This window comes from Pristiophorus japonicus, chromosome 14 (assembly GCF_044704955.1).
Source record: "Pristiophorus japonicus isolate sPriJap1 chromosome 14, sPriJap1.hap1, whole genome shotgun sequence".
NCBI lineage: Eukaryota > Metazoa > Chordata > Chondrichthyes > Pristiophoridae > Pristiophorus > Pristiophorus japonicus.
Window position 1 is genome coordinate 24,599,934 of NC_091990.1, and position 9,981 is coordinate 24,609,914.

Consider the following 9,981-nt stretch of genomic DNA (forward strand, 5'->3'; position numbering starts at 1 on the left):
TCCAAAACAAAAGGCCAGAAATATAAGATAGTCACCAATAAATCCAATAAAAAATTCAGGAGAAACTTCTTCAGCCAGAGATTGGTGAGAATGCGGAACTTGCTACCACAGGGGGTCGTTGAGATGAATAGCATTGGTGCATTTAAGGCGAGCAGGAGAAGATGGTTTAAAACAGCCGGGAATGGAGACACAGCGGCCCCGGGACAAGTAATTGAAGGAACCGGAACAAATGTGAAGTTTTCACCACCTGAGACATAAGGAACAGTGCAACCAGCTCTTTCTCACACACGTTATTAGCCAAGTTTGCATCGAGCAAATTGTGTTCTCACTAGTAACAGCACGTACCCAATGGTTATCCACGAGGCTGCTTCTGACATTTTCTTCTGCGTAAATGTTAACCACCAGAAAAATACTTCACCGAGCCAAAATAAATGTGATCTTTCCTTAACCCGGAACACAAGGAACAGTGCAGGCAGCTCCTTCTCACACACAGGTATTAGAAGGGGAGGATTTGCAGACGGAAAATTCAAACCAAACATCACGTCAAGATCTGACGGAATCACTCGATTCCTCAGAACCTGAATATCATCGGCCTTTGAATGTGGAAGGAAAAATGTTTGCCAATTCTGTCTGTGAGAATAGATTTCAAACATCAATGTGACTGGAAAAGCAACGAGACACACACACACCTGAGTGAGACTGTTCCAGTGCACTGCCTGTGAAAAGAGCTTTAACCAGTTACACAGCCTGAAAAAACATCGCACCATTCACAGCGGGGAAAAACCGTACACGTGTTGTGTGTGTGGACAAGGCTTCAACTGATCATCCAACCTGGAGAGACACAAGGACACCCGCATCACGGAGAAACCGTGGAAACGTAGGGACTGTGTGAAGAGATTCAATTGCCCGTTTGATTTGGAAGTTCATCGGTGCAGTCCCACCGGAGAGACCATTCACCTGCTCTGAGTGTGGGGAGGGATTCACTTGGTCATCCGGCCTGCTGAGACACCAGCGAGTTCACAAGTGATTGCAGGGTTTGGATTCTGTTGTTATTGCTGCTGTTATTCACATCCTAATGAACTGTATTCATTCTGTTAGTTGGTGTTTGTTTCTGATGTTAATAACCCTTCAACTAGGCGGGAGTTTAATATTTTGATATTTCAAATAACAGTGTTGATATTTGATGTCTCCAAGATAAGAGGAAACTAATTGATGTCCTGTTTCTGACTGCTCCATTTTTGATCGGGACGGAGGAGCAGTGAGAAATTGGGGCCCAGGAGTGTCGTGATCGGGGCCCAGGAGAGGCGAGGGCCCAGGGGCAGCACGGGCCAGCCCACCGTGCGATAGTAGGAGCATGCGTGCGCACTAGGTCTGTGCAGCAGAGCAGGTCTCCAATCATCTCGGTTAACCCTTGCCACTGGACCAAGACCTAGCTCTGTCAAGCCCATGTGGTGGCTGGTGTGCAACGGCCACCCCACTTTAAAAAAAATCCACGCACAGGCATCTTCCAACCTTCAGTATGTAGTTCGGGACCTAGAATGTCAGGTCCCTCATTGAAACAGTTGTGAACTCAGCCCTTTTTGGTGTGGAAGTGGGTCATCCTCACTACGAGGGACTGCCTAATACTATAATAGATAAACATTTGAGGGAGAAAAGAATAGAAGGATATGCTGATAGGGTGAGATGGTAAGGTGGGAGGAGTCTCATGTGGAGTATAAACACCGACACAGACCTGTCGAACCAAATGCTGTGCTGTAAATACTATGTCATTCTATGTAAAAACTTACTTAAGTCTAGTGAGCACAGGCTGGCAAAGACAAGATTTATGATTCCCCCAAGTCTCTACAGGGAGACTGCTGAAGTTCATTTGGCTAAAGCTGTCCAGCTTCTCAGGGGTCTGTTAAGCTTGCTCCTACATGGCTAGCCAGGACCTCCCTACCATTAGGCTATTGGTTTACAGGGCTGTCTGATGAGAAGAATCCTGCTTCCATTTGCAGATTTACCCCCAGCTGCCATTCTTCAATGGATTTTACCCTCAAAATTATGTTGATCCATAAACGAGGTTTCATAGATAACAACACCACTATCAGAAAAACCATAGGACTGGGAGTTAGATCGCAGTGAATTAGGAGTTGGATCGCAGTGAATTAAGAGTAAGATTGCAGTGAATTGCGAGTTAGATTGTAATTAATTTCTGTTAGTCCTCTGTAGAACTGTTAGTTAGATTGTGGTGAACTGCAAGGTAAACTCCCTCTCAGAAAAAGTAACAAAATAACACTAAGAGCATTGGTTGGCCCTCTGCTCCACATTCCCAGGACTCTGGGTACAGATCAGCCAGCTCCTGATGTCTAGTTGCCATCACCATCCCATTGATAGTTCAGTTTGGAATAACTTTCAGAATTTGATCAACCTTCTGCTTTTCAAGGTCCCAAAATTTCAATGTTTGGGATGTTCATCATCAAAACAGAGGTTATATTTCAATGCCATTAGGGGATGCACACTTACTTAAAGCATTACAGAATGGCAGTCATATTAATGTGCTATGATAGAGACACTTGCTGTGCCACAAGGTGTTAGCACATGGGTTTGAGCCTACCATATCTCAGCTGGGTTACCAGATACCACCTGCTGTCCCAACAGAAAGATAAATTCAAATGAGAACTGCTCTCATGCACCTCCAAGAGGTTAGCTTCACAGTGGCATTGATGAGGTCTGGGAGTAGAACACTCAATTACATTCTGGACCAGGGATAGTGTATGATTAAGGAGAGGTTGAAAAGTTGAAGGAATCAGCATCAGGAAATCAAAGGCTAAAGTGAAGTAGGTATCGGTTGGTGATCTTTTGAGTGATTTTGTGTGCTTGTCTCAATGGTGGTGAATAGAGCACATCCTTTTTCCATGTCAAGTACTGCCAGGTCAGATATGGCGCAGAAAAGATGCAGAGAAGGGTTCCTCCTACTCTGCCCCAACAACGTGCCTTAACCCCAGCCTCATAAGAGTACTCCTTGGTACACAACCTTCATTTCGCACATTGACCATCTTTATAACTACTCCAAACTCACCAGCTCCACCACCTAGAAGGACAAGGATGTGTGGGTAAACCAGCACCTCCAAGTTCCCCTTCAAGTCACACAACATCCTGATGTGGGCGTATATTGGCTGTTCCTTCATTGTCGCTGGGTCCAAATCTTGGAAATCCCTATCAGCACTGTGGGATTACCTTCACCAAACAGACTGCAGCAGTTCAAGAAGGTAGCTCACCACCACCATCTCGGGGCAATTAAGGGATGGGTAATAACTGACAAAATATGAGGCAGTTTTCTGCTGGGAACTCATGCACACCAGGAACTGGCTTGTTACTGCACCAGAGCCTATTACAGCTCACAGATGGAGGAGACTATGTAGGATTCACGCTACCACCCTGGGCTAGATTTGATCCTGTGTCACAGAGTTGAACGAACTATTCTAACACCCCACCTAGCCTTGGATTTTGTCTAGTCCAGTCTATAATATTCAGCATTAGAGGATTAGAGAAAAAAAATCTCCAGAGCTGTGCTTAAAATGAATAGCTATTCTGAAAACACCCAAAGCTGAATAACATTGAGAAAGTATTTCAAATTAAAGCTGTCTGACTTTACTAAAAATTACTTTGGCTTTTCTGAAGTTGCACAATTTCTGAAAATGTTCCTTGACTGTGCCTCTGATGGATCCTATAGTCCTGTCCATCAGGTACAACTGACTTTGTCTGTTATTTACCACAATCTTACATCATTGTTGTCAAAATACACATGCTTTTTTCACTGTCTGACTTCTCCACTATTTTGATAAGTTGTTACTATAAATGAAACAGAAAATATAGTTGCCATGATGTAGATTTGTCACTAACAAAGCCATCGACTGACTCACCACACGTAGGTGTGTATACATGATGATTATAACAACAGGCTGAAACAGTCCAGAAGCCATCAATGAGTCCATTGAATAGCAATCAAACTGAAGGCTGTCACAACTTCTGAAATTACACTGTGGGATACTGGTTTGACGCACTTGACTGAAATTCCTCGCTCTGCTGGGACAATAGCACCAAGAGGGTTACCAGGCTCCCGTGTTACATGTTCTCATGTAACGACCAAAGTTTCCATTCATTTTTTTTGGGTGTGCGGCCCTTTTAAGGGGCTATGCGGCCCATTCAAATGACCACATATGCACAGTTTCTGTCATTAGAACGGTATTGAGCCGGCTGCGTGTGACCTGCAGATCGCTGCACGACCACATAGCTTAAAGGGAACATTGGCAACGACTCCAATAAACGAGGCCCTTGGCATATTGTTACAGACCTGTGGATCGCTTTGAGTAACACGATCACTGTGTTGCAACATCAGACTTGTTGTGTGTTTGTGTGTGTGTGTGTGTGTCCCTAAATTATAACTTACATCATCCTAAGAGGAGGGACAGCCTCCCTTGGAACATGTCTAGTCTGGTTGAACAGCCTGACGTGCTAGTAAAAACATAGAAACATAGAAAATAGGTGTAGGAGCAGGCCATTCGGCCCTTTGAGCCTGCACCACCATTCAATATGATCATGGCTGATCATGCAACTTCTGCCTTCTCTCCATTCCCCATGATCCCTTCAGCTGTAAGGGCCACATCTAACTCCCTTTTGAATATATCCAACGAACTGGATTCAACAACTTTCTGTGGTAGAGAATTCCATAGGTTCAGAATTCTCTGGGTGAAAAAGTTTCTCCTCATCTCAGTCCTAGATGGCTTACCCCTTATCCTTAGACTGTGACCCCTGGTTCTGGACTTCCCCAACATTGGGAACATTCTTTCTGCATCTAACCTGTCCAATCCCGTCAGAATTTTATATGTTTCTATGAGATCCTCTTTCATTCTTCTAAATTCCAGTGAATATAAGCCTAGTTGATCCACCTACCTAGAAATTACACAGAACCGACAATATAGAAACAGGCCATTCAGCCCAACTAGTCTGTGCTAGTGTTCATGCTCCGCACGAGCCTCCTCTCATTCCATCTCAGCTTTGCTATGGGTTGCCAACACTGGTTGGACAATAATTGGAGAGGATTCATCACATGACCTCTGGCCTCCAACTGCTCCCACAATCAGTCACCCGATAGGTTAATCGGTCAGCAGTGGCTCAGTGGGCAGCACTCTTGCCTCTGAGTCAGAAGGTTGTGGGTTCAAGTCCCACTCCAGGGACTTGAGTACAAAATTCGAGGCTGATACTTCAGTGCAGCACTGAGGGAGTGCTGCACTGTCAGAGATGCTGTCTTTCAGATGAGACTATTTTGAAGAAGAGCAGGGGAGTTATCCCTGGGGTCCTGGACAATATTTATCCTTAATCAACATTGCAAAAATAGATTATCTGGTCATTATTACATTGCTGTTTGTGGGAGCTTGCTATGTGCAAATTGGCTGCCGTGTTTCCTACATTACAACAGTGACTACACTCTAAAAAGTACTTAATTGGCTGTAAAGCGCTTTGCGATGTCTGGTGGTCGTGAACAGCGCTATATAAATGCAAATCTTTCTTTCTTTAACAATGGCGGCTACAATACCCACAATTCTCTGCCCCCGAGAAACCACTCAATCTACCGTGTGCTTTCACCAGAGCGCCCATGCGTCAGGGCCACATTGCATTATGGGTATGTAGGGGCATTGTTGTTGGTCATGAGCTGGAGCAGGACAGAAGGAAATGTTCTGATGATTCCTGGGATCAATCTGAGAGATTAATCTTTAATTCTGGAAGACTCCAGGACAATCAAACAACAACAATCTGCGTATATCTTCTTCTGCTTAGACAGTCTCTTGTATCAAGGATGACTTGCTTCCACCAAAAAGGGATGAGGTCGCAGGTGTTTCAATGAAGGACCCAATATTCCAGGTGCCGAACTACATCCTGAAGGGTGGAAGACGCCTGTGCGTGGAATTTTGTAACGTGTGGTGGCCGTTGCACACCAGCCACCACACGGGCTTGACAGAGCTCGGTCTTGGTCCAGTGGCAAGGATTAACCAAGACGACTGGAGACCAGCTCTGCTGCACGGACCTAGTGCGCACACATATCGCAGTGTGGGCAGGCCTGTGCTGCCCCTGGGCCCTCGTCTCTTCTGGGCCCCAAACTCTCGCCTCTCCTGGGCCTCGATTACATCGCTCTGCAATCTCTCGCCGCTCCTTCGCCCTGACCTCGCCGCTCCTGCTGTACCTGCCCACGCTCCAATCACCGACCTGGGTTATGGTGACATCCAATCCAGTCGCCCTCTTCTCTGTTGTCGCCCTCCCGGACCGGCTCGCGCTGTACCTTGCAGATGGTATATGCTCCTTTTATGGCCCCGTTTATACGTTTATACAGAGCCTTTAGTGCAGTAAAACATCCCAAGATGCTTCATAGGAGCGTTATCAAACAAAATTTGACACCGAGCCACATACGGAGATATTCGAGCAAAATACAGCAGGTGCTGGAAATCTGAAATAAAAACAGAACATGCTGGAAACACTGAGTGGGTCAGGCAGCATCTGTGGCGAGAGAAACAGAGTTAATGTTTCTGATCTATGTTCTGACAAAGGCTCATCGACTTCAAACATGAACTCTGTTTCTCTCTCCACAGATGCTGCCTGACCTGCTGAATATTCCAGCAGTTTCTGATTTTATTTTATAATATCTAAGGAGATATTAGGGCAGTTGACCAAAACCTTGGTCAAAGAGATAGGTTTTAAAGAGTGACTTAAAGGAGAGAGAGAGATAGAGAGGCAGTGGGATTTAGGGAGGGAATTCCAGAGCTTAGAGTCTTGGCAGCTGAAGGCACGGCTGCCAATGGTGGAGCGATGGAAATCGAGGGTACGCAAGAGGCCAGAATTGGAGGAGTACAGAATCCCGGAGGGTCGTACGGCTGGAGGGGTTTACAGTGATAGGGAGGGTGAGGCCATGAAGGATTTTGAACACAATGAGGGAGGAAAATCGAGGTGTTGCTGGACCAGGAGCCAATGTAGATCAGCGAGCACAGGGGTGATGGGTGAACAGGACTTGGTGCGAGTTTGGATGCGGGCAGCAGAGTTTTGGATGAGCTCAAGTTTACAGAGGGTGCAATGTGGGAGGTCAGATAGGAGAGCATTGGAATAGTTGAGCCCAGACAACTTCCATTGGTGAGGCACTTACTGGGTAACGTGGAACATTGCCCGCAGCACTGCTCTGGAGGTTAGTCTTCAATTCCTGAAGACTCCAAGGCAATCCTGGAGGGTTGGCAACCCTCATCTTGGCTCACCCTTTGAAGAAATTTCTTGATCAACCCCATAGGTAGAGGGCAGAGAGGGGCATGGCTGAGGTCTGGGAGTGAGGCAGGTGTATGGGGCAGATGGGCATGAGAGGTGCCCATTGTGGTGCTATCACCCACATGCCCCCCTGTATAGATTGCGTGTTTATTGACCCCACACCCTTGCTGGGATCGCTGCTAAAGCTGCAATCTCGACCGACTGCAGTAGTGACGGATTGCAGCACTGTCAGAGATGTGGTCCTGCACTGAAATGTTAAACTGAGGCTCCACCTAGTGGAAGGCTGTTCAAAGTGCAGGGCATTATTTGAATAAAAGCAGGGTGCAGTTTTGGGCAACATTCTACCTCAACCAAGGAAAGAAAGTTTTGCATTTATATAGTGCCTTCCATGACCACCGGATGTCCCAAAGTGTTTTACAGCCAATGAAGTAATTTTTGGAGTGTAGTCTCTGTTATAATGTGGGAAACCTGGCAGCCAAACTGCGCACAGCAAGCTCCCACAAACAGCAATGTGATAATGACCAGATAATCTGTTTTAGTGACGTTGATGGAGGGATAAATATTGGCCAGGACACCGGGGATAACTCACCTGCTCTTTTTGAAATACCTGTCGTACCATGGGATCTTTTACGTCCACCTGAGAGGGCCGACCCCCATTGGTTTATTACCACATCCGAAAGACGGCACTTCTGACAGTACAGCACTCCCCCAGCACTGCACTAGGGTACCAGCTCAGATTTCTGTGCTCAAGTCTCTGGAGTGAGACTATGAACCCACAACCTTCTGACTCAGAGGTGAGAGTGCTACCAACTGAGCCACTGGAAGAACAGATTAACTGGTTATTCATCGCATTGCTGTTTCTAGACTCCTGTTGCCCACAAAATGGCAGCACTCTCTATCAGGGCTGTATAAACATTGAGGTCTGTGTAAGTGGCTCTAAACTAGTTTTCCGCCCATCTCTCCTGAAGGCATAGAGTGTTATGGGACTACAATTTCACAGGCACCCTCCATTTCCAGCACCTCATCAATAGGGTTAGTAGCACCCTCACCCCTGAGTCAGAAAATTGTGGGTTCAAGCCCTGCTCCAGAGACTTGAGCACATAATCTAGGCTGGCACTCCCAGTGCAGTGGTGAGGGAGTGCTGCACTGTCGGAGGTGTCGACTTTCTAATGAGATGTTAAACTGAGGTCCCTGTCTGCTCTCTCAGGTGGACATAAAAGATCTCATAGCACTATTTCAAAGAAGAGCGGGGGAGTTCTCCCCAGTTTCCTGGGCCAATATTTATCCCTCAACCAACATCACAAAAAAATACGAATATAAAGGCAAAATACTGTGGCTGTGGAAATCAGAAATATAAACAGAAAATACTGTGAAGAGAGAAACAGAGTTAATGTTTCAGATCGATGACCTTTCATCAGATCAGATGCTGCCTGACCTGACCTGAGTATTTCCACCATTTTCTGTTTCTATAAAAAAAAACAGATTATCTGGTCATTACCACATTTCTGTTTGTAGAAGCTTGCTGTGCACAAATTGGCTGCCCGTTTCCTACATTACAACAGTGACTACACTCCAAAAGTATGTAATTGGCTGTGGAGCACTTTGGGCCACCCTGAGGCCAAGAAAGGAACCATAGAAATGCAAGTTCCTTCTTTCTTCATGTGTTCACTAAAAAAACATGTTTCGGCAGGTTATTGAACCTCAGAAAGCATCATATCTGGCTGGGCCTAACGCTGTCCTCACCGGACACTTGCACATGAACACTTTTCCATATGGTACACTGAATTGCAATCAAGAGCAAGAATCCCGGCCGAATCTTTCCCACTCCCTAGTCCAGTGCCAACAACAGCTACCCAACTGCCGGCTCAAGTCTAACCCGGGACCCCTCTGGTACAGTACCTGGGTCCAGTAGTGTAGTGGTTGTGGTCCTTCACGGCAAATGAGTCAAAGGTGGGCAGAGGAAATGTTACAGGGACACCCGCAAAGTCTCCCTGAAAAAGTGCAACATCCCCACTGACACCTGGGAGTCCCTGGACAAACCAGTCCCATCCACCCTTTCCCTCAAAAACTATCTGTCCCACCTGTGACAGGGACTGTGATTCTCGTATTGGACTGTTCAGCCACCTAAGGACTCATTTTAAGAGTGGAAGCAAGTCTTCCTCGATTCCGAGGGAATGCCTATGATGACGATGATTATGATGATGATGACAGTTGTGTTACTGGACTAATATTCCAGAAAACCTGAGCTCAAACTCCATCACAGCAGTTTGAGAATTTGAATTCTAATATTTTAAAATTCTGGATATAAAAATCTGGTGTCGGTAAAAGTGACCATGAAACTTTCGGATTCTCGTAAAAACCCAACTGGTTCACTAATTTCCCTTTAGCAAAGGAAACCTGCTGTCCTTACCTGGTCTGGGCCTATATGTGACTCCAGTCCCCACACTAACATGGCTGACTCTTAACTGCCCTCAGAGTGGCCCAGCAGGACACTCAGTTGAATAAGAAAAAAGTATCACGCCACTTACCCATCGGAGCAAATCCTTCCATGGGGTTGGGTTTTTGCACCTGCACTTATACGGTTAACCATGCCCGCTCCAGCTAGCAATTAATAGCTTCCTGTTTTTCTATAAGTACAGCAACTACCTCCTGTCAGAAAATAACATCTTTATTTGCTGTCAGTTTGAAGAGTGC